Below are 7,215 nucleotides of genomic sequence, written 5' to 3'. Positions count from 1 at the left end.
ATATATATATATATATATATATATATATATATATATATTAACCAAGAGTAACAGTGGTTACGTGGGTGTAAATGTTGAGTTTCGATCAGGTTCTTTCCTTCCTCCGGTTAATCTACTTGTGGACCTGACCCCGAGTGCTTCCCTTCCTCTGTGTGCGGGAAGGTATCATTTTGACCTGACTCTGTCCTCTGATTACAAGTGTTTATTCTTAGGTTTGTTCTTGTCCTCAGGGTAAAGCCCCCTTGCTGTGTTTACAACCAGCGCCATGTCTAATAACCTGTCTGTGTTGTTTGACTCAAGTGTAATCCTTGACCCATGCCACCTTTAGCACTTAGTGCTACCGAAATGTAAACGTTAGCCCAACCATTTCACATTTCATTCACCCATTACTTCTGCGACCCGGCTTCATTAGAGTGTATTAATCATATTTACGACAAAGTTGCGTCCAATCATGATTTTTCACCAGAATAATCGGTATGAACAGGATTACTAAGCTTCGAAATATGTGACCCAGCTGCAACACTTGACCCAGGTACAACATTTGACCCGAGTGTAACATTTGCCCTAGTGTGACACTTGAAGTAGGTGTAACACTTAGCCCAGGTGTAACGTTTGCCTTGGATATATCACTTGACCTGGGTATAACATTTGGTCCGGGTGTAACACTTGACCCAAGTATGGCGCTTGATTTAGGTCCAATACTTGGCCAAAGTTTAACACTTGACCCAGATGTAACACTTGACCCAGATGTAACACTTGACCCAGATGTAACACTTGACCCAGGTTTTGCTTAACCGGAATGAAACCTGTACCATTGTCGTGCTTGACTTGAGTGTTCAGCTTGACCTAAGCTTAGCGTATGACCTCAGCGGAACACATATCCTCAGTAGAGCACGTGACCTCTATGTAACATATGGTCTCAATGTAGCACATTACGTCAGTGTAGCACATGGCCTCGGTGAAGTACATGACTTCAGTGTAATATTTGACCTCAGCGTAACACAGGACGGCCAGACAGCACAAGACTAATGTAGCACATTACCATTGTAACACATGACCACTGTAGCACATGACCACTGTAACACATGACCAGAATATAGCACATGATCTTGGTGAAGCATATCAACCCAGTGTAGCACATGACGTCACTGTAGAACATGACCAGTACAGTACACGATCTCGATATATCGCATAATATTGTAGTATATGACCTCATTGTAGCACAAGACCCCAATATAACCATGAATGTTTAGCACAACATGTCAATGTAATACATCACAAGGTTAGCAAATCAATTTACTGTAAGATATGATCAGTGTAGCACATCAATATATGTAACATATGACCACTGTTGAGCACATAAAGTCAGTGTAACATATGACGAGTGTAGCGCAAGTCATAGTAAAATATGACCAGTGTAACACATCAGTTCAGTGTTATATATGACTAGTGTAACACATCAAGTCAATCGAACATATTAACAGTGTATCATATCTATTCAGTGTAACATGTGACCAGGGCAGCATATTGAGCCAGAAATATACGACCAGTGTAGCATATCAAGTCATTATAATATATGAAAAGTATATCACATCAGGTCAGAGTAACATATGACCAGTGTAAAACATTGTCATTGTAAAAAAATGACCAGTGTAACACATCAAATCAGTATAACATATGACCAGCGTACCATATCAAGTCAATGTAACATGTCACTAGTGTATTACTTCAGGTCAGTGTAGCATATGACCAGTGTAACACCTCAAGTCAGTACAACATATGACCAGTGTAGCACGTCAATCAGTGTAATATATGACCAGTGTAACACATCAAGGCAGTATAACATATTACCAGTGTAGCACATCAAGTCAGTGTATCCTACCACCCGTGCAGCACATCAAATCAGTGTAGTATGTGATCAGCGTAGCATATCAAGTCAGTGCACCATATGACCAGTGTAGCACATCAAGTGAATGTATCGTATGACCAATGTAACGCATCAAGTCAGTATAACATATATGACCAATGTAACACATCAAGTCAGTATAACATATGACCAATGCAACACACCAAGTCAGTAAAACATATAACCAGTGTAACACATCAAGTCAGTATAACATATGACCAATATATCACATCAAGTCAGTATAACATATGACCAATATAGCACATCAAGTCAGTATAACATATAACCAGTGTAACACACCAAGTTAGTATAACTTATGACCAGTGTAACACCTCAAGTCATTATAACATATGACTAACATATGACCAATGTAGGACATCAAGTCAATATAACATATGACCAATGTAACACACTAAGTCAGTGTAACATATGACCAATGTAACAACATATCAAGTCAGTATAACTTATGACCAGTGTAGCACTTACAAGTAGTTTAGTGCCTGACCTGAGTGAGCCACATATCATGAGCCCGACTTTTGCCTTCAATATAGCTTTCGTCACGATTGTACAGGCGACACTACACTCACCATTTTAGAGAATCTAGTAATCGTCCTAAGATTTGTCTAATATTTTGTGATGCTTACTTGGCACCAATCACTAACCTTCCGTCGGTTATTCTAACGAATTATCATGATTTAACGTCACTTTTTTGTGTAAGTGATTAATTCAATCTACAGTTTTGTTTTGAAAGTGAATGATTCAGTCGAATGAAGCTGTTGCTCAGGCGTAATGAGTGAGTGAAAAGCAACATACAACAATTGGAGTAATTAGATATAGACGTCTGCGATGCAAAAAGCTATTCTCTTTTACGAGTTTCTTAAGATATTGCTGAGACATTTTCTTTACTAATATTCTTCTGCTTTTCATAGTTAGATACATCTTCACTGCGTTAAGCAACTAGCGACAAGAGAGATCTGCATTTTCCTTTTTTGTATAGTAACTAAATGAGACGGGCTAAACATGCCTTGGCCAGATGGCGTCTAGAGTGAAAGTTTGACGGATAATCCCTCTGTGTGTTTGTGTGTGTGTAACTTATCAAAGAATGATCACAGTCACATGGAGATTAATGTCTTGGAGAAGAAGCAATGGTTCAGGACTACCAATTTTTGGGATGGGACGGCAAATTCAGTCGGCGACAATATTGAGCTGCCAATCTAGTTTGGCACGAAGGTTAATGTTCTCATTATAGATAATCAGGTGAAACGCTGCTGCCACTTGTAGTGTTCATTTAAGGGGAATTGTATAAAGGTTCCAACAGAAACATTCTTGACTTAAAACCCATTAGATTGTCTGTAAGAGGTGCATGCACTATCATTTTGTCTTGGAAGGGGCGCTGGGTTGACGAACGTAGGGGACCACTGTTATATTGACCAGAGCAGGACACAAATGAGGCATATTCAGATATTACAGATATTACAAACGGTTCACCTTACACATACCTGGCCCCTGGGTATACCCTGGAGCTCACCAACATCTGGTACGACTCTACATCTTCCTATGACTGCAAAATACACACAGGAGGCAAAGGATGAGTGGGATGAAGTTATGTAGATCGAGAATAAGCTGGGGTTGAAAAATGACAAAAACCATGAGATATGAGGGTGACCACAAGATGTAATGTACATAGAAATGAAATAACTACTTACTCATCTTAAGGCGTTAGAATAGCAAATATACATCTCAATGATTTGGTAACTTTCGTAAAAGTATCACTAGTAAATCACACCATAAACCTGACAGAAATTACACAGATATATAATTCCAAACAATTTCCCTTCACATCGTGACAATGACTATGTAAACATATGTTGCTTTACTAAATCAAATAACAAAACTCAAGGTCACAACAGTTCAACCATAAACTAAAGCCTCTGACTTCGGAAGAAAACTAAGAAGTACAATAATGCAAAAAGACTTCAACACAAAACAAAAGAAAGGAAATTGTTTACACTTAGCAGGCAATACTCAATGCTCAGATAATGTAGTGCAAAAATAGAGATATCTCTTGGCATAAAGATAGATCAGGAGTCTCATATCGTGGAAAATACACAGCACCACGACCAGGGCACCTGCTCGCACATTATCATCCTCTTTTATATGTATTTCATCTGTATATCACAGGGTTGTAGTAGCAAGCTCCACCGCATAATGTGTTGATTCTTGTCCCTCATTCTTACAACGAATATAAGTGGGTTATGGTCTGTGTACATTTGTGTGGGATGAAAGGCTCGCTCTGATATCGACTTCAAAAAACTGGAAGACAAAAATACGCGCGCGAGTGCCGACTTCTCTATCGCAGAATAATTTCGCCGGTATTTGCTACATCTAAAACTATAATAAGAAATAGTAGGCCACATTTTACCCGTGCCCTTCCGCAAAAAGATTGCCTCAGTTCCCAAGTCACCATAGCATTCACCTGCTGCTCAGAATCATGCATCTATAGAAGTAGTACATGACTTGAAGTCCTTCTATGTGCATAAAAGCATCCTTAAAATCCTCTGACTAATATTCTTTTTATTGTTTCTTCAAAAGGTTGAAGGGGAGCAGTAAAGCCAGAAATGGGATCAAACTCTGCGGTCTTAACCAGCCATCTTCAGGAATCTCGTCACTTTCTTTTAGTTTTGAGAGAAGGAAATTGTTAGATGGTCTCAGTCTTCACCCGCACACTTCCATGTACCATTATATATCCTGGAAATGTTACATGAGCCTTACAAAAGTCAAATCTGGTGAGGGTTAACCCTTAATTAGCTTATCGGAGACGACCAGAAAGCATGTTCTTCAACACGTTCTCATGTTTCACAGCGAACTGCATCACCAAAATATGCCTCCGCCTCTTTAACATCATTAGTCAGTTGATGAATCAGACGTTGCAATATGGCAGGAGTATTATCAAATACAAAAGTTATGATAGTGTACTGCCGAGGGCCCATTAGGTGTAACAGACAAAGAAACTTCTGTCGCATGCTCCGTGAAATACATTCGAGAATAACCATTGAATAGGACAATCTTGATTACTACTGAGAAATACCCAGACGATCATAGGATCATCTGTCATTAGTGGTAGGTATGTATCAGTTCCAGCGAGGACACCCCACCTGTGGAACCAGCACAAAGTTGTCAAGTCTAATCTTTTTTTAGGGCCTAACAAACATGGTGACATCGAACCACTCTGACTGGTTCAGTAATCTTTTTCTCTAACACGTAATTAGTTTTTTCCTGAAGGTTTTATCTTTCAATCAGGTTTGCCCTGTGAGGATCTGCTTTTCTGGTAAAAATGTGTGTTGTACATCTGTGTTACGAACATCCCAGTCAACTTGGTTAGGTACATTACCAAAGATTATCATGGTTCCTAGTCAGAATTGCAATTAATTACTCTCTAGTCAAAGTTCATATGTTAAGTTTTAACATGTAGGTTTTGCAGTTCCTCAGTTATTCATATGTAAACACTCACTGGTAACATGGGTTAGATTGTCTCCTTTTTTCAACATTTTCAGTATCTCAAGCAACAGCTACAGTATGTGGCCCTCTATTGATATATTTTCTACCTTTTAAGATGATGCAAACGTTCACTTTTACACCTGTGTGGGGATACTAATCACATAATTCCCAGGCCTCTGCATCCTGAGCCACAAAAGTTTCGAAATATCTTGCATGGAGAGGCTATCCAGGAACGTATAAGAACATAGGTACATTATGACTCTGTCGAAAACTATCCTCTGTAGCCATCTTATCAGATCGACCTTTCATGACACCCTGGAGCAATCTCACGTCTTCTCCAGTCAGTTAGTTCCTAAGCAGCTAACTTCTCAGACCTAAAGTCAATTACATTGTCTGAAAATTACTTGGTATATTAACGTTGTTAGCCAGATTAGTTTTCTTACACCATATCCAAAGACAAGGTCAGATGGACTTAAACCTGACGATTCTGGAGAGAAGTCCTCACCAACGAATAAATTTCTTCACCACATATTTCAAAACTTGTTTCATCTACTGCTCTCCTCATTCTACATATTTTATAACCTTATAACATTCTTCGAGTATCTAAACTCCTGTGATATCCTCTCACCTGCAAACCGGGATCCTCTGCCTAGGAGATTCCAACTTTCACCATAGGGAATGATTAAACTCCTCCAATACAGATGGTGGTGGTGTGTGTGTGTGTGTGTGGGGGGGGGGGGGGGATTAATACCCTCAAGTTCTCCGTTGATATTCTTGAGTAAATCATGACTACTCTACTCATATTCTTGACTGCTGTGATCGCTTCCCTCATGTCTTGGATTTGCGTTTCACCTATATGTAATCCTTCTCGCGGTAGTTATACAATCTCGCCTCCAGTTGGTTCATCTGACCACGCCCTCATAGATGCATCTATTCTAACGGCATCTCCCCGTGCAGCAACCCTAAGTAAAGGCAAATATTGACAACTCAACAAACTCGTTGGAAGAGCTTTCGAAAAACAATTTCTGACTCTCCTTGGGTATATTACCATCTCTTGTGCTGTTATGCGTCTGTCTCCGCCAGACACATAGCAGAGGTTATTGTCGTGGGAATGGAAGCATTTATCCCCTCTTCCTCCAAGACCACTTCTTCCAATCCATGGTACAACGGTTTCTGTTCTGAGGCCATACAGGCAAAGGGAAAAATTCTCCTACCTCCGACTCCCGTTCAACATCTGTCATAGCTCGTAATCATTGCAAGTACGTTATCTGTGAGGCAAAGCGTTCCTTCATTCAAAGAAAATGCGATAACATCCGCTCTTCATCCACTTGTAGATCTTTCTGATCTTTAGTCAGGAACATCGCTAACAACTTCTGTCGCTCTACCTTTCCTTCACTTGTCCGCTCTAACTTTACTATAGCTTCTCCTCTATAGTTTCTCCTCTAACTCTGCCTCGGATGACTCTAACGTTCTCTCACACCCTGATGCTTCTCTTACCAATCCTATTCCCCTTCCTATAATCACTTTTCGAACCGTCAGAAAAGCGCATCTCTATGGACACAAGTAAGGCTTATGGACCTGATGGCGTCCATCATCGTGTGTTGATAAAGTGTGCCTCCGAACATGCACCTGTGCTTGTTCGTCTGCTCCATATCTGTTTAAGAACCAGAACTTTATCTTCTTCCTGGAAACATGCGTTGGTGTATCCCATCTCTAAGAACTATTCCCAAAGTCTTCTAATCCCTCAACTCTCATATCCTCAGATATCTTGAATCTCGCGGTCTTCTCTCTATTCACCAGTATGGCTTCCG

Source organism: Panulirus ornatus, chromosome 20 (assembly GCF_036320965.1).
Source record: "Panulirus ornatus isolate Po-2019 chromosome 20, ASM3632096v1, whole genome shotgun sequence".
NCBI classification, from domain to species: Eukaryota; Metazoa; Arthropoda; class Malacostraca; order Decapoda; family Palinuridae; genus Panulirus; species Panulirus ornatus.
The sequence above is the reverse complement of the archived record's forward strand: the minus strand, read 5'-3'. Positions refer to the sequence as shown.